Source organism: Peromyscus leucopus, chromosome 1 (assembly GCF_004664715.2).
Source record: "Peromyscus leucopus breed LL Stock chromosome 1, UCI_PerLeu_2.1, whole genome shotgun sequence".
Lineage (NCBI taxonomy): Eukaryota > Metazoa > Chordata > Mammalia > Rodentia > Cricetidae > Peromyscus > Peromyscus leucopus.
In genome coordinates, this window is record NC_051063.1 from 140692602 (window position 1) to 140718593 (window position 25992).

Below are 25992 nucleotides of genomic sequence, written 5' to 3' on the forward strand. Positions count from 1 at the left end.
AATTTGACAATGTTTGCTCTTATTTTGATGTCACATGATTTTACTATCCCCAACCCATGAAATTTAAAATCTAGAACCTACTTCCTCCTCCAAGAGTCCACGAGGCAGAGTTTGCTTCTCAATTACAGGCTTTGCTGCTTGTAGGACCTACAGGTGATGCTGTGATTCGCTTTGATCTGGCCTGTGAAGTCACCTACACAAACACCTCTGGCGTGTAACTTCTGAGTATCAGTTTTGTCCACTTTGACTTCCTCTTGACAAACTCCTTCTCACATTCTTTTCAGAGACAAATATTTTGAAAGTGAAGAGCACAAGAGGTTGCTAAATATTAGCTTTCAAAGGTTCAGAGTCACGTGATGTTTGCTCGGGTTACCTCTTATTCGTCTATATAAAGAATGATGTTTATTCTTGAATGTGCTTCAGGGCTGAGGCGCTGCTGGGCAAAGAAATACACAGCAAAGAATGTAAACATGGCTGGGACTTGCTTGGTTCTGTCCATGCAAAAATTTGTGCTGGATTTAAGCAATCAAAAAAAGAAAAGAAAAGAAAATGGAGAATGAGAAATAGGTAAGACTTTAAAGACAATGCCATCTTAGATCAAAATGAGAAAAGCAAATATTCCAAACCCCCTTGGCCCAGATTTTTTCCCAGACTTGGATGCTACTGTAGTTTAAGAATATAACATTGTTAAATGGTATAAAATAACTGGAAAAAAAAGTTCTCCATAAGCATGAAACCATAGGCCTAGTAAATTATAGTCTTAGTGTCATTTAAGTCAACTGAAAAATAATTCGTAAAGAATCAGCAGCTTAATTTGATTGCTCAGCAGTTCTTCCTAAAACAGGGAAAGGGCAGGCATCCACAAACCAGATCGCCTGATGGCCTCCAGGAACCCTACTGAGCTTCTACTCCTGAAGGAACTCCCAGCTCATTTTTCTTCTATGACATGGTGTTTCTTTGGCTGCCTTGCTTATGGTGTTTGGAGCCTGGGTTTTATATCTAGTAATAATTTGAGTCTACATGGGCCCTGTTCAAATCAAGGCTATTATGTCAAGATATGAAAGTCCAGACCCAGAGACCTTCTAGCTGTGTGGCAGCCAACAGGTCACCTCATGTTCTTCTAAAGAAAACAGACAACACACTTTTCACCACGCTCTACACGTTCATGAGGACTGGTGAGAAGGTGAGAGACACGTGCAGGCAAGGAGGCACTCTGCAAGAGGGAAAAAGGGCAGCAACAGAAGAGAGGCGATTAGCCATTCCCTGAAGATCGAATTTTGTGATTTTCAGCTCTTCTCTGTTTCCTACTGTTCAACTCAAGGTTTGTCTTCTTGACGATCTCCCATGTCAACACTGTTCATTTCTTTTCCAATCGCAAACTGAATTTTTTTTTGCATTTGAGACTGCCATTACATTACTTCAATCCTTGAACTTCTCTGGACACCATACTACTTGGTTTCATTTGTTAGGAATTTTTGTTTTCCCTGCTTTAAAATTCTATAGACTGCCTAATGAGAATAGGACCACAACATCCTGAAAATATTGTTCTGAGTGGGAGCTGCTTCTTATCTTCACATTTTAGATGCGAAAACGAGGCACGTCACCTCAGTACGTAGCACACAAGAAATAAACAGATGCACTTGAAGTCCACAGACCACCCACATGCCCCCATTGCTCCAAATTCTGCCATTGTCTTTATTTCATTGTGAATGGCTTGCATTGTCTTTGTGGGTTTTTTGAGAGGACTTGGTGAGTAGCTAGTTCCCAAGAAGCTCATTCCATCATCATGGCAATGAAGAAACCTAAAACCATGCCTCCTCTAGGTATTTTCTTTAAAATAACATTAAGATTAATTTCCAGTGATTTTTCATCAAAGTTTGGCATATGTTCTAGCTTGCTCTCTATCGCTGTGATAATACCATGACCAAAAGCAACCTGGGGACAAAATGGCTTATTTGGCTTCCATGTCTGGTTCACAGTCCATCATTGAGGGAAGCCAGAGTAGGAACTCCTGATGGGAATCTGGAGACAGGAATTGAATCAGAAACCATGCAGAAAAATGCTGCTTACTGGCTTGCTCTCCCGGCTCACATGCTATCCTTATTCCATCCAGGGCCACCTGCCCAGGGATGACACTCCCCATAGTGAACTGTGCCCTCCCACAACAATCATCAGTCAACAAAACATCCCCGAAGACTGGCCTACAGGCCAATCTGATGGAGGGATTTTTCTCCATAGAGCCTTCATTTTCCCACCACCCACAGGCTATAAACCAGTCAGTGCAGCATACATACCGAGAAACAGCAAGTGCACACATCTGTTGATTGGACTCCAAGGTGCTTCCAATATTCGAAAACATACATCAGCTTGTTAGCTTTTAAACTTCATTTTTTAATATCCCACAATATGCCTTTTTATGTCCAGAACTGTGGGATTCATCCAAGTTTTGCAGCCAGATGAATTTAATTTGTTCTCAATAATGTATAGCAGATACAATATATAACAAAAATTTAATTATAATACTGTTGATGGATATTTGAATTGTTTCCAGTTAGGGATTATTATATATGCTGACACTGTGAACGTCTTGGGCATGCTTTTGGAAAACACAGACATGAATTTCTATAGGGACTGGACATAGGAGGAAAATGCAGGTCACCCAATGTATGCATGTTCCTGTTAATAGGAACAGATTTCTGTTCCTAACAGGATGGGGGAATAAGAAGCCTCAGTGTTCCACATCTTTACAAATATGTGATATCAATTGTCTTTAAATTTTAACCATTCTGGCAAGTCTACAGTAGTGTTTTCATTTTCACAGATCTGTTTCATTGTGAGATGCCCTTAAGTGTGCTTATGACACATGTGGATGCTCTCTTCCAAGGTGCACCTACCCAAGATGCCTGCAGCTTTTTTCTCTTGCTCCTTCCATCATTTTCTAATTGCTTAATAACGATATGCTATTGTTGCTCTTACAGAAGACCTGGGTTCAGTTCCCAGCACCCACCTGGTGGTTTACTATAATTTGTATTACAAAGGATCTAGTGCATATACATTTACACAGCAAACAATCAAACCCATAGAACTTTACAAAATCTTAGGGGTTGTAGGGATGCCTCCATGTTTAAGAGCACTTGCTGCTTTTGCAGAGGATCCAGGTTCAGTTTGCACCACCTGCATGGCAGCTCACAACATTATGTAGCTCTACTTACAGGGATTCTGACATCCTCTTCCCACCTCTGTGTGTACTAGGCATACATATGGTGCACATGCATTCATACAAGTGGAATAATCATACACATCAAAAATAAATAAACCTTAAAAAAACAACTTATTCTATAAGCTATGAATCCCACTAATTTTATAGCCCTCAGCTCTCTCCTGTTGTTTCCAGTTTATTTTTGTTATGTCATTCCCTCTACTACTAGCTTATCTTCCAATTATTTTAATGTCAGAACTAGTGGTTACAGCATGCACCACTGACTCACAATTATAATCTCATGTAGAATTAGTACTCTGCTCACTTATTGGACAATTGAAGTGAACTATAATTATGAAACAAAAGGCCAATGTTTTAAATGTTGATGAAAAAAGATGGTAAACTTCATTGACACTGGAAGGTGAAAGAAATAAAAATTGATGAGGAGAAATGAAATCAATGTGATGTCTTTATGGTTTATAAAGCAAGAAACGAAAGCTTAGCTGTATTATTTTAATGTAAGGGCAGCCATCAGAGGAACAGGAATCAATGTACTTTTGCTTTTTCCTGTTTGCTTTTTGGAGTCTGAGTTGCTTTTTCTATGTGGCGAACCCTATGTTGTGAGTCTAAATGGATAGGAAAGACTTCCCTCAGCACAGGACATGAAGACTTCTTCTTCGTACAATGTTGGGATAGGTCTCCGATTTATGCAGTGCCAACAGATTCAGCATTGTTATATTTTAGTTAAGGAATTAATGTCCCAAGAACAAGGATTCATAACAAAATCAATATGAAGTAACTCAAAGTTGCAGGTGGGGAACATTTTGATATTTTTGTCTATTCATTATTTATTAATTATTGATATTATTTTGCAGAGCACAGGTTTATCACCAGAGCCTTGCATATGATAAGTAAGTGCTTTACCACAGAGGGAATCCCCAGCCACCAATTATTTGAAACAGGGACTTGCTGTATAGTCTAGGCTGGCCTTTAATATGTGACTCTTCCACCCCGTGTTCCTTTTTTTTTTTTTTTTTTTTGATTAAAAAAAACAACAACATTAAGTCAATAACTAAAATCGTGATGGATACCTTTTAAAAAAATCATTCAATTTGTTTCTATAATTCCAACTAAACTCTTTCAAATATACAAGAGACTTTTGGTGAATTACAAGGAACAAGAAACATTGGAACATATCAGTAAGCAAATAATTGAATTAAAGGCTTAAAAACCAAACAAATAGTAGAACAAAAGCATTTTAATTTTATTATCATGTAAGAGTGAAAAATAAACATATTTTATACTGACAAAGGACATAAGATGTAATACAAATACATTGAACATTAAGTTTAATATATAAAGTGATAAAAATATTACTGTCTGGAACAAAAGTTAATAGCATGAATAAAAGGAGAAATATTTAGAAACTGAAATAGCCACCGCAGATGTAAATAACATAGTCATGTAGTCCATAGCTAACAAAGAATGTTTTATGGACATATCCTTGGAAAATGGAGAAGAGTTAAATGTATCAGGCAATAAGAAATGAAACGAGCTTCACATCAAGTGGCACAATACCACAAAAAAAAAAAAAAAAAAAAAAAAAAAAAAAAAAAAAAAAAAAAAAAAAAAACCTTAAAAACAACTGTCTTCAACTTTCTGTTTTAAAACTTGATTTTTTTTTTAAGATGTTAAAAAAGTACCAAGTACCATGGTTAATTTATAAGATATCAAGGAAAAGTAAAAGATGACTTCAGGATGTGACTTACACTTTGTAAAGAGTCATATGGTAACCTTCCATATCCCATAAATTTATAGATAAATATACACGCACTATGAATTCATGTCACTAGATAAGAAATAAAACAGCCAACTCAGTAAGAAAAACACAAATCAATAGATATACAGAAGGAAGAAGGGGACTAGGAGGAAGGATCAGCAAGCAACAATAAACTCAGTTTCCTCCAGGAAGTGTTAGAATCAAATACAGAGCTGGTTCTGTCTTTAGGAACAGAGCAGTCATTGATAAATATAACTTGGGAAAGACAGTCCAGAGCACAGATGCACTCTGTACACCTATATTCAGCAACATTCAAGGAAAAAAAGCACAAAACAAAACTGATCAACTAAACTAAATCCAGACAGTGTGGACAGATTTTAAACCCAGGTGTACAGTGACTACAACTGATGCACGAAGAGACAAAGGAAGCAGGAGAGATGGCTCAGAGGTTAAAAGGTTCAGTTCCTAGCATCCATATCAAGGGGCTCAGAACTCCCTGGAATTGTAGCCCCAGAGAAATTTTCGAGCACTACACTAATGTACATATTACTCTGAACACACACATGCACACATGCATATAGCACATGCACACACACACAATTAAAAATAAAACAAAATTTTAATTAAAGAAAGAAGAAATAGGTATGTAAAGTTTTCTCCATCCTGGCTACATATTAAAATTATGGGAGTGAGAAGTGTTTGACATTAATGATAAAAAAGAACAAAACTAAAATAATGCATGCACATATTCCTCACATTCTGATTTAATCTCAGTATTGAGCTTGGACATACGAATCATAAGAGAAATCCCAAGGGATTGTGGTATGCCCCCTAAATGGAGCCTTGTTTCTATAGGAAAACTGCTTAGAAGAGTCCAACAGTTTTCAAAGTACCACTCTAAAAAGCACTGCCCCAATGATATGAGCCCCTTCTACATAAAGTAAAAATTATGATGGTTTTTTTTTTTTGAGTTTTCAGAGAAAAACAGAAAAGCATGACATGAATTTTGTAAGACCAGCTTGCTGAGGAAAACAAAGCTTCGAAGTCTGCATGACAGCTGAAGAAAACACAAGCTCAGATCAGTGTACCTCCTATCAGCCAGAGCTGAGCAGACCATTACAAGAAAAATACGGTAGAATGAAGGAAGTCTGCACTAAGGGGTGAAGAGTCACTCTAAGTAGGAAATGTAGTAAAATAATTCACAACCTTTAGACTTCTAAAAAGTAACAAATTCTCCATCAGCTTTCCCATTGACATTTTGATGGGTTGATGCCCATGTATGATACAAAAGAAATTATTTTTTTAAAAGAAATTATTTTATTTCAATGAATATAGCAGAATACTTCTTCAATTTGTTAAAAATATCACATATAACCAGTGTAATAAGCTTAACTTTTGAGAGACTGAGGCAAGAGAACTATCATGAGCTCAAGACCAGCCTGTGCTACATAGTGAGTTTCAGAGAGCCAGGGCTGTAGACAGACTTAGTCTCAAACCAACCAACCAACCAACCAACCAACCAACCAACCAACCAACCAACCAACCATCACCACCAACAACACAACAACAAACATCAAAAGGCTAAAGGTTCTTGAAAATAATGCTTCAGAGGATTTTAAGTTTATTAACTTTCTGATTAGGTTAGACATGACAGCTCACCCCTGTAATGCCTGCCCTTGGGAGGGTAAGCCAGGAAGACCGACATGAGTTCAAGACCAGCCTGTGCTATATAGTGAATTCCAGTATAGCCATGGCTACTGAGTAAAATACTGTCTCAAATAAAACAAAGCCAACAACAGCCTAGTGGTACTGGAGAGATGGCCGAATGCTTAAGAGCAATTACTGCTCCTCCAGAAGACCTGAGTTCAGTTCTCTGCATCCACATCAAGTGGCTCACAACTACCTGCAAGGTCAACTCCAGGGAGTATCTGCACTCACATGCATATACCAAAAAACAGGCACAGATACACACACATAGTTTTCAAAAGTAAAATAAAGCTTTTCAAAAAAGAAAAATGTGTAGATTACCAAGCCCACTCTCACGTTTATTTATGAAAAAAGTCGTATTACCAAATTCAATATAAAATTAGAATGCTAAGTGGCAATACTGGTAAATGGTGGTAGCTATCATCTGAATACATACACCTTTGTTCTATTTTGGATTATGGCTTCGAAGAAGCATACAATCAGGGTCATAATCAATTCATCAATGATACCTTGGGCTGAAAGAACAGATTGCAAGTCAGGGTTACTAATTTTTTCTTTTCTTTTTCTTTTTCTTTCTTTTTCTTTTTCTTTTTTTTTTTTTTTTTTTTTTTGGTTTTTTGAGACAGAGTTTCTCTGTGTAACAGTCTTGGCTATCTTGAAACTCACTCTATAGACCAGGTTGGCCTTGAACTCACAGGGATCTGCCTGCCTCTGCCTTCTGAGTGCTGGCATTAAAGACGTGTGACATCACTGCCTCACTGTTACTAATCTTCTAAAAGGGAATTATGAATACTCAGGTTTACATTTATCTCATATTGATATGTTTTAAGATGTACAAAATTGTGATCATGATGGGTGGCAGGGTGGCATTTGTGTGGTGTTTGGGGTTACCACCTTCCTTTCCAAAGTGTCGTGTGCCATTTTCAAAATCATGAAAAATGATGTTTCCAATATAGACAAAATTACATGAGTCACATGGAACTATTATGCCAATTATTTATGAAAATATTTCAGTGAGAGAAATAGAAGCAAGATTGTCCTGGTGCTGAAGCCAAGGCAAATAATCTAAGAAGTTGTCCTGAAGTTAGTTTAAAATCCCAACCGTTGCTGCTTCCTTATGGGTCCTGCCACAATAAAGGAATGCTATGGTTCAAAACTGCAGGAGATTATTCCAACATACTTTGCACAACAGAAAACCCTACACACAGTGTTGTGGCCTCAGCCCCAGGCATCCCCTTCTGGCCTCCTCCAGCCCTTCTGACCTCTTCTGGAAACACAGGAACTACTAACTGGCAGGCAAATGTTAAAATGCTTTTTATAGTTGTGTTTTGCTTGTCCTGCTGTAAATTATTTGAATTAGTTGCCAATGTGGGAGAATTGGGAGTCTGTGTCCAGAGCATCTAGATCTCCTTAAAAAACAGAAACTGTTAAGGGTTGAACCTCGCTCTCCCAAGGGGAGCTCTGCTCATCTGCTTTACAAAAATCCTGCCAACCCCTATGTTCTCTGTCTCTTCCATTGGTCACTACCCCCGGGAATGAATTTGGCTTTGTGTTCCACAAATACGACCCCCAAAGACTCACACATCCCTTCAAAACCTTCAAGAGCTGACACCTTAAGTTTCTAGCGATTGAGAAAGATGCACTGTGCCCATACATGCTGTACACATGTGTCAGGAAGTATAGCTTTGTCTGAGACACTGAAGAACACACCTACAGAATACAGTCTCTCAAGAGGTCACCATTAGAAAATGGAGGTGATAAATTCTGCTTTAAAATTAACTATGGACTGAAAGTTCATCAGCTGTGAGAAGAGCACGGCGCCCACACTAGCTAGCTCCAAACACTGTACAATGCTTCCACCCTGTGGCCAAATCACAAAGCCATTCCATTATCATTCCCTGGTGTCATGTTGCCATCTTCTGGTCGATTCTGGGAAGACACTCTAAAGCCGCAAATCTCAACAGTTACTGAAATTTCCACCAAATTGTGTATTTGACTGCAAACAGTGGCTTATTATTTGCGGATAGTTGCAGCATCACCTGGCCAATATATAGGGTATCATAGAATCCTGGTTCTAGGAACTAATGCAGATGTTTCCAACAGGAAGTCGAGGAGCAGTTATGTTGGAGGAGAAGAAACTATCTACCTAAGAAAGTCCCCAACTGAGATGAGTAAGGTTGGTGATTCTCCAATGTTTCCTGCTGGTTACACGAGAACCAAATGACATCTTGATAGAAATCTGGTTTTTTGTTTGTTTTTGCCTCTATCTCAGAAATTTTAATTCAGTCTGTCTTTTTAGGATTCTTGCAATCTGGACTTTTAAATGTTTTCTGACAGTTTGGTGAGCACTTTATCCAGAGAGTGGTGCTACTCACAGTGGGCTAGGACTTCCCACATAAATTAAAACAACCGCACAGACAAGTCCACAGACCAGTCCAGTGTATTCAATGTCTCATTGATCTCCACCTCTGCTTTTGATCCTATCGTCTGCTGAGGGAATGGGAAATAGGAAAAATGCACAGAAGGCAAAGAGAGAAAATGTAAAGAAGTCAGCCAGCACAAAATAGCTTATGAGAAGGTGTATAAAGGTAAGGGATCTCTGGCATGAACCCCAATGACAAAATCAGAAAGGAAGGGGGAAATGAAAAGAGAAAGTCTGGAGGTAGCCACTGAAGAGAATATACCAAGAACCCAGATTTCTAGGCAGCTAGTTATGACAGTAATGATTTTCACAGTGATATTCAGAAAGTACATTTTTCCTAGAAGAGCTGGATTGTTAACAGAATGGGTTTTGAGTAAAAGAGCAGCAGCATGCAGATGTTAAGAATGCATCACCTTGAGCCTCATTTTATCTTGTTTAATGTGAAGGTCAGAAACAATCAAATGCGACCTTGGTGCCCTGTCAGCTCTGGCAGACTTCATATCAACTGCTCAAATATCACGCTGTACTCATAACTATCAGACACTTTCCTTTGCTACATAGGAATAACTCTAGGCCAGATATAGATGACCCTAGTGTCATGACTACTCGTTTGTGGCCATTCCTCTTGGGATCCCATTTCCTGAACAAAGAAAGTAAGGTTTACAGAGGTCAAGAAATTTGCTTAAGTCTACATGGCCAGCAAGTAGCACAGCAAGGCTTCAAGCCCTGATATACTAAGGCCCAGTATAGGGGCTTAACATCATTTTATACCCAGGTGCTGCCTCCTCCTCCTCCTCTTCTTCTCTTTCTTCTTCTTCTTACAGAAGTAAGCTTTTATTTCCATGTTTCTCAAATTAAGTTGGTTGAGTTGGTTGCTTTGAGGGAATTAGTCAAAGAGCTTCTTAAAGTTGTAACATGTGTATGTAGGGATGGAGTCAGGAAACAGCAAAGGAGCTTTTTACCTTTATGCCTCTACATACAAGGTTTTCTGCTGCCTGCTTTCTTTATCTCTCCCCACTTGGACCCATTTCCTCAGTAAAAGAAGATGGAGTGAGGAAAAATGAATTTGAACTCACACAGGTGTTCTTGGCCATGCTCACCTGTTTCCTCAGGACTTCTCAGCAGCCTCGGTTCTGAGCATCCATGGATGCTTTGTCCTGCACATGCCGTCCTGCCTAGACTGACAAATTTGACCTCAAACACCTTTGTGCCTTCCTGGCTATTATAAGGTATAAACTCGAATATTTTCATAGGAATATGTTCAAGGCTGTCTGCTCATACAGAAACATTGGGTTACTCAGAGAAAACAAAGACGTTAATATGCCCTACTGTCGTTTCTCAACACTATCAAATTAGTTATCTTTGGGGTTGACTGCATTAAGATGTTTGATTTGAAAAGTTACAAGTTGAGTTACTAACTTGAGTTGCATACAGAACTCATCCAGTGAATTTTGGCTCGAGAGGAGGACACAATTTCTACTAGCATTTTCTAAAATGGTCCAAAACATGCTTCTGTCGATTTATACAAAGTGGTGTTCTCAGCATTGATGGCTATAAAATCAAAATATCCATGGACTTTGAAGGGTGATGAAGATGCTCTCAAGCCAGCAGAATTAGACAATATTTAATTTATGTAAAAAAAGCACATTTATCTCAATAGTATGCAAATTTCTCTCTATTTTTAATACATGATAAGGTTATAAGTATACCAAGGAATTGTTTCAAATTTCTTCATGACTATTTATTACAAAAATGTTTGATGTATGCTCCGATTTCATATATCTACTTATCAGGATCATATACAAATCTGCCTGGTGAAAAGGGTCACAAATGGAAGATGGCCAGGCCTACGCTATTTCCTTCTTCAGATGATTGAGGTCATCAGTGAAAATATTCATGATATCCTTTAACAATTCCACCACTTGGGAGAGTTTTGGTCCCCCAAATCCTAGACTTCAAGTTTTATTCTCAAAATTGGTCCAAAGTGAGGTTCCCAAATCTCTTAATTTATGGTTCAGAGCAACTGGGCTAATAGAGTGGTCCGTTGTGTAAGCTGGAAGTTGACACGGGCTTCCCTGTACTTATTATATTGGAGCTCTGTGGTTTGAACAAAAGTAAGGTGAGATAGATTAAGGAACTCATGAGTACTTTTGGCACTAAAATCTCTCTTGCTATATGTACTTCTTGAGATGCCACTAAAATTCCCAAGTCAGTTAGTTTAGTTTTATATACTCTTTAATTCCTTGGTAGATTGCACTTCCCTGCTCCTTTAGTCCTCTCACATCCTACATGAAAACATAGATGGCACTGACCATCAAGCATCTAACTGTCTGCAAATGGAGCTATGAGAACCCACACTTCCCTGGGTCAGGAACTCCCCGTCTTTACCCGAAAGAACCCCCCCCCCATTCTTTCAGCTGTGTCTCAGATGCCTACATGTCTACTCAAAGTCTTTGCAGACTCTGAGAAACAGTCGAGCCTTCCAGTCTGAGTCCCCATATCACTTACCAGTAAACATCAATTATGATGCTTATCACTGTTTGTGTCGATGTCTTCTTTCTATTTATGAACAGGGTTTCATTTTCACAGAAGCATAAGGCAAGGTTGGGACATCATTAGTCTGCAGGCCGGCTGCCAAGTTGCCTATAGCTTCCCCTCCCTCCCCTGCAAACTCAGCTGCCTCAGCACATTCTGCAACTGAGTCCTGTCTCGCAGGCTCAGGAACTCAAATCTCAGTTTCTAAAACATGCAGTCCTTCCAAGAGGTTTGCTCATAATAACTGGTTATGCACCAAGTTTTAAAGGGGGAGGAGAAAAAGGGCAGAGTGTAAATTTATAGTAAATAACACCATGGCATAATCACATATTTATGTGATCAGAAATGTGCATGAATCAAGAGATGGAAAGTATTAGTTACATGAGGAAAAATAACTGCTGGGTAAGCCTCTATCGTAGAGCTTTATCTATTGGGAGCAGAGGAGAGCCTTGTATAAAGAAGGAATGGAGGAACCAATATTTCTGACCTGCTTTGTCTCCTTGACTTTCTGTGCCAGATTTTATTATGCAGAGGATGGTATATAACTGATTACAATATCACTTTTTATATCAGGGTCTGACCCCTTGATTGCCAACACACTGACAAATGTCTTCAGATCTTTGTTCCAGTCATCATTACCCATCTCCTGGTTTCTTCCCACAGCTGATGAGTGTGGTGGTATTGTGTTCCCCCAAAATATTGTGCACTCTAATAAACTTATCTGGGGTCAGAGAACAGAACAGCCACTAGATATAGAGGCCAGAAAATGGTGGCATACATGCCTTTAATCTTAACATTCCAGAGGCAGAGATCTGCCTGGATCTCTGTGAGTTCAAGGCCACACTGGAAAGAGCCAGGCATGGTAACAAGAGCCTTTAATCCCAGGAAGTGATGGCAGAAAGCAGAAGGGTATATAAGGCATGAAAACCAGGAACTAGCTGGTTAAGCTTTTAGGCTTTTGAGCAGCAGTTCAGCTGAGAGGCATCCAGTCTGAGGAAACAAAATCAGCTGAGGAACTGGCAAGGTGAGGAAGCTGTGGCTTGTTCTGCTTCTCTGATCTTCTAGCATCCACCCCAATAACTGGCACCGGGTTTGATTTTATTAATAAGAACTTTTAAGATTCTTGCTACAGATGAGACCCCTATTCATTCATTCATTATGTGAAGATTATACTAGTGGTCTTTGCAGAAGAAGAGCTCAGGAATGGTATCCCAATAAGCTCTCGGAGACTTCCTTCTATTTGGGGGTACCCCATACACCCTGGCTCAGAATGCATTCTTAGTAAGTGTTTCCATTGATTTGTATTTGTTCATTTAACTTTCTTTTCATGGTTTTCAGTCTTCTTTTTATTTGTTCTTTGGAAGTTTTATGCAATGTGTTTTCTTCCTAATAAGCTCCTCTTCCAATTATTCTCCAATTCAACTCCTATCCTCTACCCACCCAAGTTTGTGCCATTAAAAATAAAATCCTTCAAGACCAATTTTGTGCTGTCCACATATTCTTAGTTGTGGGATCTTCTACTAAAGCTGTCAACTTATCAGGGGGTATACTCTTAGAAGAATCTGTCTCTCCTTCTCCTAGCAGCTAATAGTTACCAATCGCGTCACAAGTTGGGATGGGTTTATGTACCTGGCTCCTTCCTCCATGCTGGGATTTGGTCTGGCTTGGCTTACCCAAATTTCATACATGCTCTTGATAACACTATGAGTTCCTCTGTGCAGCTTCCCCGCTGTGTTCAGAAGATGATGTTGTAGTCGTCTAACACCTCGGCCTCCTTCTTTACCCTCTATTCCAATTATCCCTGAGTCTTGGTGGGGGAGGAGGATTGTCAGAATATATGTTCTCTAAAGGGTTGACCATTCTGCATTTTCTTATTCTCTGCACCTTGACTGGTTTTGTGTTAATCACAATATACTGCAATTAGAAGTTTCTAATTCCCTATCCATGAGGGATAGGCAATTGCATCGATCTAAGGATATAATGGTAAGCCATTAGGAGTCATTTCAATGTTACGTCCATTTAGCATCATAATAATAGGTGATTATCTCCTAGGGCCTATGACTTGTCTAGCCAGAAGCTCTTACCCTGATAATGGTGCCAGGTATGGGGTTCATCCTACGGAGCAGGACTTAGATCCAACCAGAGTGTGGTTGGTTACTCCCAAGATGTTCATGCTACTATTGCACTAATGGACTTGTCTTTCCAGGCCAGTCATTATTGTAATTTCAAGGGTTCATATCTGGGCATGATTGATGATTACTTTTCTTCTCAAGTAACTTGTATAGCATCTCCCAGCACTGTGAAATCCAGACAGTAGGGATACAGCTTCTAGGTCTGTATCAACTTGAATTTTGCCTATTCTATGATTCAGGCATGTATTGTCTTCAACAATGGAGCCTTACCATCAAGTCCTGGGGGGTAACCAAGAGCAGTGGTAATATCCCATAATATTTAGAGGTCAGTGGGAACTCACTGGTCAACAACTCCATAAGAAGTAATTCATATCTGACACTGGGATTTTTTGCTAGCCTCTGTTGTCTGGTAAACACATTGTTTCCCTGTTATACAGCCATTTCATGTGTGTGTGTGTGTGTGTGTGTGCGCGCAGGTGCATGTAGGCTTCCAGAGTAGTAGATTTCCATATGCCATCTTCAAAAGGTCTTTGGTATTATTTATCTCTTACCCTACTCTCTACACTACCAGCCACTTCCCTAAACCAGCTTACCCCGTACTGTTTCAATTTTTCCCTTTCAGCCCTTTATAGCAATAAATTCTATCTCCTTTGAAAGTACTGCTATGTCCCCTCAATAATTTCTCTCTCTCTCTCTCTCTCTCTATATATATATATATATATATATATATATATATATATATATATATACACAAATGAAACGTGTATTTGAAGATTTAATTCTAGCATCCACAGATGGAAGAAAACAAGACAGATATCCTTCTGAGTCTAGGGTGTATGTCCTTCGGGTATGTGCCCAAAGGTGTATAGCTGAGTCATATGAAAGATTTATGTTTTGCTTTTTGAGGGGCCTCCATTCTGATCTTCAGAGTGGCTGCGCCTAATGGATCAAGGACTCAACATAAAACCTGATATTCTGTTGCCAATAAAGGGGAAAGTAGAGGATAGGCTTGAACTCATCAGCTAATGGAAAGACTTTATGACCAGGAATCTAACTGCATAGGTGTCAAGATCGATAATTAAAAAGTGAGCCTCATATGTGCCTAGTTTTATGGTGACTTGTTACATCTTTGTTCAGTTGCTATATCTGAGAGGCCTGATCAGAGACTGGAGGAGTGGAGGGAGGGGAAACTTCAGTCAGGATGTAATATATGAGAGAAGAAAAAGAAAAGTGGACCTCATGAGACTAAAAAAGTTTGCGTACAACCAAAGAAACCACCACTCAAGTAAAGAGGCAGAATGGATAATAATAATAAAAAAAAATTACCAGCTTTGTATCCAACAAAGGGTTAGTACCTAGAATATAAGAAAAAGTAAAGAAAAGATTTGAACAAGAAAATAAACATCCCAGTTTCAAAATGGGGCATGGAACTAGATGGAGATTTCTCAAAAGATAAAAATGGCAGATAAACATTTAACAAAATGTCCAATATCTTGAGCCACCAGGGAAATGTTAACTAAAACATAGGCATATATGCATACAGTAACAGCTAGTGTAAAAAGAGGCCATGAAGCTGGGCGGTGGTGGTGCACTCCTTTAATCCCAGCACTCGGGAGGCAGAGGCAGGTGGATCTCTGTGAGTTCGAGGCCAGCCTGGTCTCCAAAGCAAGTTCCAGGAAAGGCGCAAAGCTATACAGAGAAACCCTGTCTCAAAAAAACAAAAAACAAAAAAACAAAAAACAAACAAACAAAAAAAAGAGGCCATGAGTTTGAAGTGAGGAGGGATATGTGGGACAGTTTGGAGGGACGAAAAAAGGGAGAAACATTGTAATTATATTAAAATCATAAAAAAACATAACCCAAAACCCAAAATAGTCATAACAGCTCAGATAACAAACAAATCATGTGGATGTAGGGAAAGGGAGACATTTATTCACTGCTGGTAGTGAATACATTCAGCTCTTTGCTTAAGTCATAAAATAACTAGTCAAAAATTGGCTAGTGTGGTAGATAATGATTTTAGTTTGTTATTATTTTAGTGTTTCCAGATGTAATTATGATTGAAAATATTTTCTAATGAAAAAAGTCACAGTGATTGTCCTGAATCACATCATTTTCAAACAGTTAATTTTCAGACAGCAGTTCTTAAAATGTGTTCCCCGAAACAACAGTACACTGGTTAGTCTTAACTGTCAACTTGCTACAACCTGGAATTGCCTGGGAAGTGTCTCATTTGAGGAACTATCTAGATCAAGTTGGTCTGTGGACATGTCAGCTGGGGAATGTCTTGATTGTTAAATGATGTGGGAAGACCCATCCTGAATGTAGGTGGCACCATTTCAAGGGCTGGACCCCGAACTCTAAGAGGAAGAAAGCTAGCTTAGCATAAACAAGCAGGCAGTATGCCGCCATTCATTGCTTCTGCTCTTGACTGTGAATGAGGTGTGACCAGCTCTCTCAGTCCGTGCCCCCCTGTGACATCCCTAGACTGATTATACCAGGAATTATGAGCCAAATAAACCCTTTTCTTCTTTATATTTTCTTTGTTGCTGTTTCTATTTTTGTCTTTCTTCCTTAGAATGCTTTATCATAAACAGAAACAAAACTAGAACTCATCAGTGTCAGTATCATCTGGAAGTATAAAAATGAAAAACCATCTGCTGCTCCTCAGACTTAATCAAGGTCTCTGAGGATAGAGTTCAGCCATATGTGGTTAAGCTGTCCTACCCTGCTCTATTCTAGTTAGGACACCACACATGATTCCAATGACACCTTCAAATTAGTGGGCAACTTAAAGCTCAAGCCGACCAAGGCCAATGGCATGCAATGAGTAGACAAGCAGCTAGAACCAGGAAATCTTACAATATGCTATCCAGGCAACATGCAAAGTCATGCAAAATCAATACACCATTTTAGCTGGTACTGGAAATAAAGACATCTCTGCTTATCACACACTGGCAACTATTCTCACCAAAACAGTATTTGAATGATTAAATTACCCAAAACAAACTTTTTTTGCCAATTGAAAATCTGCAAATATAAAAAAAATGGAAAATACCAAGGCAGCTTCATGAGTTACTCCTCCCAGGGGTAGAGATGAGATGTATTTGAGGTTGGGTCAAGACTAGGCAGTTAAGAACACACACTCTGGGCACTGTATTTTGAGTGGACTCGCTGACTTACACTTCCCCTAATCAAGGATAATGGCTGGTATGCAAATCATGTATCAAAGAAATGAAGAGAATGAAACAATCAAGTGTCTGAATTACTGTTCTATTTCTGTAAAAAGACCATGATGAAGAAACTTATAAAAGAAAGCATTTAATTGGAGACTTGCTCACAGTTTCAGAGGGTGAGTCCAGACCATCCTGGCAGAAAGCATGGTGGCAGACAGGCAGGCATGGCTCTAGAGCAGTAGCTGAGAGCTTACATCGGATCACAAGCAGGAGAAAGGGGGTTGGGGAGAAAGAGGGCAGTGGGCCTGGTATGGGTTTGTGAAACCTCAAAGCCCACTCCCCAGTCCCTCTTCCAACAAGGCCACTCCTTCTTCCTTCTAGTCCTTCCTAAATAGTTCACCAACTGGTAACCAAACACTCAAATATATGGGTCTACAGGAGCCATTCTTATTCAAACCACTACATTAGCCAGGTTGCTACAAGCTTCTTGGATAATTTCTCCTGCTTATTTGATTGACACTTAAATTATATTGTTGTTGTTATCATCATCATTGTGTGTGTGTGTGTGTGTGTGTGTGTGCCCATACCACAGTACATGTGTATGCATGCATATGTGTGGTCTCAGTGTATGGGTGGACACATGGACCATAGCATGTGTGTTGAAGTCAGAGGACAACCTTGTTGAGTTGGGTTTCTCCCTCTGCCTTTATGTGAGTTCCAGGCACAGAGCTAGGCTGCCAGGCTTGTAGGACAAGCATCGCTACCCATCGAGCCATCTCACCAGTTGTTGGTTGTCATTTGCATATATCCATAAGTACCAACAGAACATCTTCTGGGCCAAATGCCTCCTGGGAAACTGTATCCTCCTCCTCCGATGAATATACAATTAACATTTGTCCAAACACGTACTTTAAATGTTCTAGAATAATCATACTTGTATTCCCTTTGCTTTAAAAAGGGCACCAAGTTTGATAATAAACAATATATTGTCCCCTCCATCTCCACTACTCTGTCTGCCCCTGTGCACTTTTGAAATCTAGTTACTGAGAACCTCCAGTTATAATCACTTCTCTACTTCTTTGGCCATCCATGAAAGCACAATGGAAATAAGGCAATGAAGTTTGTTGTAGAATATTTTTTTAAGATGTGTTACATTTGTGTATGCTCTGGAACATTTGTTTAATGATGCAAAGAAGTATTGCATTCCTTTATGTTGCATTTGTTTAACCCTGTGAAGCTATGTTGCTTTGCTTGTCTAAAACACCCAATTGTCTAATAAAAAGCTGAACAGCCAATAGCAAGGCAAGTGAAAGGATAGATGGGGCTATCAGGCAGAAAGAATAACTAGAAGGAGAAATCTGGGAGGAAAAGAAGGAACGAGAAAGGAAAGAGGAGGACATCAGGGGCCAGCCATCCAGCTACACAGCAAGCCACAGAGCAAGAAATAATGAAAGGTATACAGAAATAGAGAAAGGTAAAAGCCCAAAGGCAAAAGGGTAGAATTTAAAGTTAAGGAAGCTGGCAAGAAACAAGCCAAGCTAAGGCCAGCAAACACTTATAATTAAGATTAAGTCTCCGTGTGTGATTTATTTGGGAGCCGGGTGGCATGACAGGCAGCCCAAAAGAGCACAAACAAACAACAGAAGTTATTCAGTGCACAATTTTCACTTAAGGACCTTTGTCTCCCCAGTTCCTGAACTTAGAAATGATTTTATCACTTTGGTCTGATTAAAGGCTGGGCCATATGAAAGCTCAGTCTTGCCACTGGAATTTTATCTTCAAAGTTTACTGGGACTGAGTGCTGCAGTCCCTCCTCCCCTGCTCCTCACACTGACTTGGGTCCTTCCTCTGCTTCATGTCTATACTTGGAGCTCTTTGAAGGAAGAGCTAGTTGATCTCTAGTATCTCCCTTCTGGGCATGGTAGAAACTATCTCTTTTATCTTCTTCCACATGCCAATCTGTGTGTCATCCATCCTGTGTGTCTTTAGAAAAGGAATAGAGTGCAGAACACTTAGGGGAGCCATCAGAGACCATCTCCCGACCAAATATATATACACTTCATAGTGCTAAAGAAAGTTGACCCAGATCAATTTCTTAGGTACAATCTATCCCAGTATAGGATCTTTTAGAAAGTCCCTGGAACACACACATATATTATATGGAAAAGAAGGAGGAGGAGGAGGAAGAAGGAGGAGGGGGGAGATGGGAGGAGGAGGAGAAGGAGAAGGAGGAGAATGAGGAGGAGAGGAGGAGGGGGGGAGGAGGAAGAAGAAGAAGAAACCATCATGGACAGCTTCATATTCTGCAACTTTTGCAACATTTTCATATTCTCCAATATTTGGAGAGCAGGGTATCCCAAATACCCTACATGGTTTAGTAGATAGAGCCCTGGAAAAGGGACGGTGGGATCTAACAGGACCATCTAAGTATGTACTTCTGAAGATACAATAATCTCCAACCAAGTAAGTAACCTTATCTTTTTGTTGTTGTTGTTTTTTGAGACAAGGTTTCTCTGTGTAGTTTTTGTGTGTCCTGGATCTGGATCTTGCTCTGTAGACCAGGCTGGCCTTAAACTCACAGAGATCTACCTGGCTCTACCTCCCAAGTGCTGGGATTAAAGGCGTGCGCCACTGCCACTCAGCTAAGTAACCTTGTCTTAAAGGTCTCCACAGGGGAGAACCTGCCCACTAGGCCCTGGGAAAAGCTAGGGCACACCGTATGGTGTCCACAGAATGAACTCTGTTAGTGCCAGAGTATCTCCACTTACCAGGACCCACACTGCACCTTCTCCAGGAAACTTATCTGCCCCATTCAGTCCAGAGCTGTTAGGACCATTGCTCTGTGTCTCTCCTTATCCTCTGTGGGTTCTCTAAAGCAAACACCAGACACTTCTAACAGGTCAACATACTCCTTTACTCAAATTCATTACACGTCGTACAGAACAGAGCTGGTTCAACCTTGCCACCTCACCATCTGCCAAGTTCATCTTCTGAGTCACAAGTCAAATAATTCTTTTTGTTTTATTACTATGCTCCCTCTCCAGTTTATTGCAGGTGATTGAGGCTTACTTTTTGTTTACTTTTGTTTCTATTTGTGTTACAGTTCCATGGAATTATATGTTCTCCTATATATACATAGATCAATACATGTCAGCCAATATTTATGACAGCAGGGATGCAGGTCACTATCAACATTCCAATGCGTTTCGCTGTTCTGTACTTCTGTATTAGATTCTCCTCCTCTCCTACCCTGATAACCACTGCATACTTTCTGTTCTATTAAGAATTTCCAGAATGTCATATAATGGAAATGACATCAAATATAAACTTTCTGAAACCAGGTTTTTGTACTTAGCACAGTGGTACTTAACCAGGAACTTTTGGCCAGGTGGAGATGTTTTAAGCTCATCTGACTCTGGAGGGAAAGGTGTTACTGCCATCTAGTGGACAAAATACAAGTTTGTGCCCACAGAGCCTACAGTGCACAGGACAGCCCCACAATACATCATCCCAGCCAAAGTTAGCAACTCTGACTTTGACAAACTGATCATGTGGGGTGTTCATTTATATGATTACATGCATCAATAGCTTATTCGTTTTAATCTCCCAGCTATATTCCATTGGGTAGATGCCACTTGTACCCATTTCTCTGAAGAAAGATATTTTGGTTATTTTCAAGTTTGGGCAGTCATGAATAATAATGCTGTGAACATTTTATTATAAACCTTAAATGAATATTACCTTTAAGCCACTCTTGCTAGACATTTTCACCTCTTGCTTTTCATGTTTACTTGCTAATAAGTCAGTAGTGTCTTGAAGTTCAGGAAATCACACTAGTCATCGGCAATTCTAAAGAATCAATTGTTGAGTCTTCAGGAATTCTGTGTCCTGGTTGGTGGGTGGTTATATGTGTAGAGAAATAAGTAGAAAGCTGTCCTCATGCCAAGACTGGCTCCATGCTCCGGAAATACCTGAGGAGACCCTAAGCTTTCAACTGAGGTGATGGAAGTAGAAATTAAAAGTAGGTGTGACCACCTGAATGGTCACCTTGCAATCTTGAACCCTTTAACATTCACCCACAGAGATGAGCTTACAAGTCTCAAGACACCCCTAGTCTCACAAGTATTTGTGGGATCCTTGTGAGGCCCCTCCTTCGAGTTAGGCAAAGCAAACAATCGGCAAGGAGGCTCTCTGGTTTTGGAGCAGCCTGCATGCCCCACTCCCCTAGGGTACCTTCTGGAGTTATAGCAGCATTGGAGTCACCAAAGCCTGTCAATAACCCAAATAAATAGACGGGTTCCCCAAGCTAGACCTGAAAAGAATCAGTTCTTCCGTCTGGTGGTGCCTTTTCGAGCTGGGGCGAATGGGCATTTCTTTATATCTTCCCGGAAAAGGTCATGTGGCCCTTGGAGCCTAAGCAGGGACTGACTGAATTAAAAGTGGATGGGGGTGGAATGCTGCAGGGTGAGTCCCAGGGTGGCCCTCTCCCTTTTTGTGCAGGGGATGTTGTGCCCCCTAGCTGTAGTGACAGCTGCATTGCCCCTTCTGTAGATGACAAGATATGCAAGTGAAGTTGAGCTTTCTGCCCAGAGGGAATTTGCCCACTTAAGGAAAAAATTACAGCAGGAAAAGGACAAACAGATGCTATCCTCCATGTTAGCGTTAGCATGTGGTCTGGCAGATAAACTGGATGATGGGGAGAGTGAGATGAAGGTACAGGCTGGCTATTTCTTATACCTAGGGGCCATAATGGTAAGAGAAGACAGATTAGGTCTTTGTTAAAGAGCCCATTCCAGGATACAAAGCATGGAGCCAAGGAAGGCAAGAATGAGGCAAAAGTAATAGAGGTGCCTCTCAGGGCCAACCTTTAATACAGAGAAAAGGAAAGTGGATCAAGGATCCTATCAGGGTCTCTCAAAAGCAAGTGTAGAAAGAATGTGTTGTAGCAGCATTCCTGGGGGGGGGGTGGGCAGATAGCTAAGTACTGTGCATGGAGGGTTGGAAAGCTTTGAAGCCAGAAGCATGAATGAAAGGTGGGACCACCTTCTGCTATGGAGGAAGGCCATGTGGTTGTGGTGGTGGGAGCACTCCAGTTGCTACTATATATGGAGACTAAAGTTGGCTACATCTTAAGGTAGCTGGAGGCCCTGTGTTGTATTGCAAATTTTGGAGCTCCATTGATATGCACCAAATATGCATGATATGGTGCTTGATCTTAGATGTTATTGGTGATTATATTTTAATTCATAGCAACCTCCCAAGAGTACTGGGAGCAATGAGCATGGATATGGAGATAGGGTGGCTCATGTAAAAATATTACACTTGTCTTAGAAGTGGGTAATTATCTCCCACTCTGAAAGAACATACTATATATATATATTTATCCTCTGCCAGAAAGTGTGCTAAGAATGGATGGACTGCTGGGGCATACTAATTCTACAGAATTTTGCCTAAGGGTGCAAACTGTAGGAATAGTCAGTTAGTCATGGTTAGAAGTAGTGGTAGCCTGCAAGGCTGAGAAATTATTCATCTCTAGCCCAAGGCCCTTTTAAAAGGGCTATCTGTGGTGGTTGAGAAGGTTGAATTGCTTATGGAGAGTGACTATAGATTGTGGAGGGCTAAATGGCCTGATGTCCCCGATCCATGCTACAGTCACCAATATTATTCTTTTTACAGCAATTGAGACAAGTGATGTTTTTTTCTTCATATGTTGGGCCTTGATGATTTTGGGGGGTTGGTTTTGTTTTTTGTACACCCTTAATTACAGAGTCCCTCCATACAATAGTGAACTTTCAATAGGTCTTGCTCTGGTAAAAATGTTTCATTATATAATGCTCACCCTTGATTAGCTCCTAGATTTGCCTTTTGAAGAACAGCAACATTAGAAGTTAATGAGTTTTAATGAGAGCACATGGAAAAGAGACTCTCAGAAGCCGTTCATTGTAAATCTGAGTGCCAGGGATAGGAGTATAGTTGTGGGTTTAAAGAACCCCCTGAAACTCCCAACCACCATATAGGCTATTGCTACTGATATTGTTTGCATGCCTGATGACCACCATATAGGCTATTGCTACTGATATTGTTTGTATGCCTGATGACCACCATATAGGCTATTGCTACTGATGTTGGTTACATGCCTGATGATTCAATATTGATACAACTGTTATAAGTGTGGTGTCTTAGGGTTTCTATTGCTGTGAAGAGACACCATGACCCTGGAAACTCTTATGAAGGAAAACATTTAACTGGGGATGGCTTACAGTTTCAGAGGTTTAGTCCATTATTGTCATGGAAGGAAGCAAGATAGCGTACAGGTAGACATGGTGCTGGAGAGGTAGCTGAGAGTTCTACATCTTGATCCATAGGCAACAGGAAGTGAACTGTGTCCCACACTGGACATAGTTTGAGCATATGAGACCTCAAAGCCCACCTTCATAGTGACACACTTACTCCAACAAGACCACACCTCCTAATAGTACTACTCCCTACAGGCCAAGAATTCAAACACATGCATCTACAGGGGCCATACCTATTCAAACCACCACATGTGACAATTATTTTCCAACTGTTTAAGGTTCTGTTCACAGGAGATAATCTATATTTGCTACTGGAAGACCAGACAAAAGTCTGTGACTGGGAAAACAGGCTTTAGCAAGGAGGTTACTGCTCTTGTTCTATTAAAGTGATATGATGTGGCTGTTAAATGAATTCTCCTCTGTGATGGTATTAGTATACTATAATACTAAGGACAGTATTAATTGCCAATGTGATAGAATGTGGTCACCGGGAGATGAGCCTCTGCACCTATCTGTGGAGACTATCTTGATTACATTAATTGAGATAGGAAGACCTGCCATGTGTGGGTGGCCCCATTCCTTGGGCGGTGGATCCTGGACTGAGCAGTAGTGTGCATTCATTGTTACCTTTTGACTGCAGAAAATAATGTGATCAGCTGTTTCAAGCTCATGCTTTGATTTTTCTGCCATGATGAACTGCACCTTTAACTATGAACTAAAAGAAACAATTTATTTCTTAAATTACTTCTGCCATAATATTTTGTTAGCACAGCATAAAATAAACTGAGACGTATTTGGAACATTTGTATATACCTGTGGACTTGGGTTGTTGCCAGGTGAAGTTGAAGAAAACTTATTTTACAGTGGGAGTAGTTACCATGGAGATTCATAATGAGTCTAACTGTTGGTAGTGGGTGTCTGTTGCTGGGTTCCATATTGCTGCTGTGTCACAGCAGCTCAAACCTCAACCCTAAATGGAAGAGAATAATCATAAATCTACATCACCTCTCCCAGGCTCTAGGACCATCATTGGATATAGGGGGCAAAGTATGTCAGAGCCAGAGAAAGTGGAGGACTGCTTTGTAACTGTTTGATCTGAGTTGGGCATGGCCATTACCTTCCTAGATGAGAGGAGTTGTGACCACTCTGATGAGACCCTCCCAAGAGGGCCCATTAATATTTCTTGGCATAGGGAGAAGGGTAGCTCAGGGGAATTATGGGGCTCTTAACTCTCATAAGACTTCATGAGACATTCATGAGATCTATTCCCTTCCCGGGGTTGCACAAAAGACAAACAACAGGTTAGCAGGGATGGGAACTTTGAACATTGTTGAGAGGACATTTCAGCAAAATCTCCCCCTGATTTGTCCATGCTGTGGTTGGGACACATCCATCATGTACCTCCATGAGAGAACTTCTTGGGACTGTGGTCGCATCTGAATGCACCACCAATCAACTCTTGGACAAAAATCCTTTTTGTGGTCTGTTGGTTAGCTCTGCATTTGGAGTGAAAAGATAGATAATTCTTTGTATCTCCCTGGGGAAAGTCACAAGACAAAACCCTTATAAAAGTTTTGTAAATTGCCTTGTGAAGCATTATAGAGGGATGCCCTAAGTCCGGGATAATTCAGTCACCAAGACAGTGCTAATGATTGGTTTATAGTTTGGGGATCTGGGTTTATAAGACAATCTCCGTAAACCCACTAGCTTACTACTAAGCTAACAAACAAAGGCTCCAGTTCAGGTAAAAAGTTTAGCAATCCCCTCAAAAGGCAATTACAGTCCACGATAAGCAGCAAGAATAGTTCCCAGGGAAGGAGTGTGGTCTGATTCCCAGAGTCCCTACATTATAGTACCAAACATTGCTTTGATTTCCACAGTAAAGTGCAAGGCATGCAAAGAAATGAAATGTGGCTCATCCATAAGGAAACACATTCGTAGAAATGTTTCCTGTGCATGGCCAGATAGCTGTCTCCTGGACGAAACCTTACATCTAAAATTCTAAATACCCTCAAAGAGATAAAGGAAAGCACAGATAAAACTAAAGGAAACCAGGAGAAATACATCTTGTCAAATGTGGATGACAGGAAAGAATAAAAAATTATTAAATTAAGTCAGAAATATGGAGTTCAAAAATACAAAATCTGAAACAAAAATGTTAGCAGCAGTTTTAAGTAGGTGTAGGAAATAACTGGTGAGCTTAGCAAATAGAGCAGTTTAAATGATCAAGTCTGAGAGCAGAAAACAAAAAGCATAAAAACAAACAAAAGAAGACTCTGTGGGAAGTGTGGACACATGCTGGAGTGCACCAGCTCATACATAATTGGAATCCTGGAAGAGGATAAAGAGAAAGAATTCAAGACACCAGGACATCCCTGCAGCTGCTGTCAATGTTCTTTGTGTTTCTCTAGTCTCATCTGTAGCACTCACTTGCCAGATTCTCCATAATCATAAACCGCCATCACTGTGAAACTTACAAAGGCCAGTAAAAATCGAAGGACTCCAAGATAATAGGCTCTCCTACCAAGGAGACAGAAAAATACAATAAAGATGAAGACACGTTGGAAGGGGGAGAGTATGACAGTAGTAGAGAGGAGAGTGTGTTCCAAGAAAAGGCAAGAAGATCAACATTACCCTAGCAAACAAGGGGCTTGTTTCCAAAAAGAAAACAAACAGAACAAAAAACAAAATGCTGCCGTTGCCCACCTGCTAAGAAGCAAAAAGGTGGCAGCCATACTAACCACA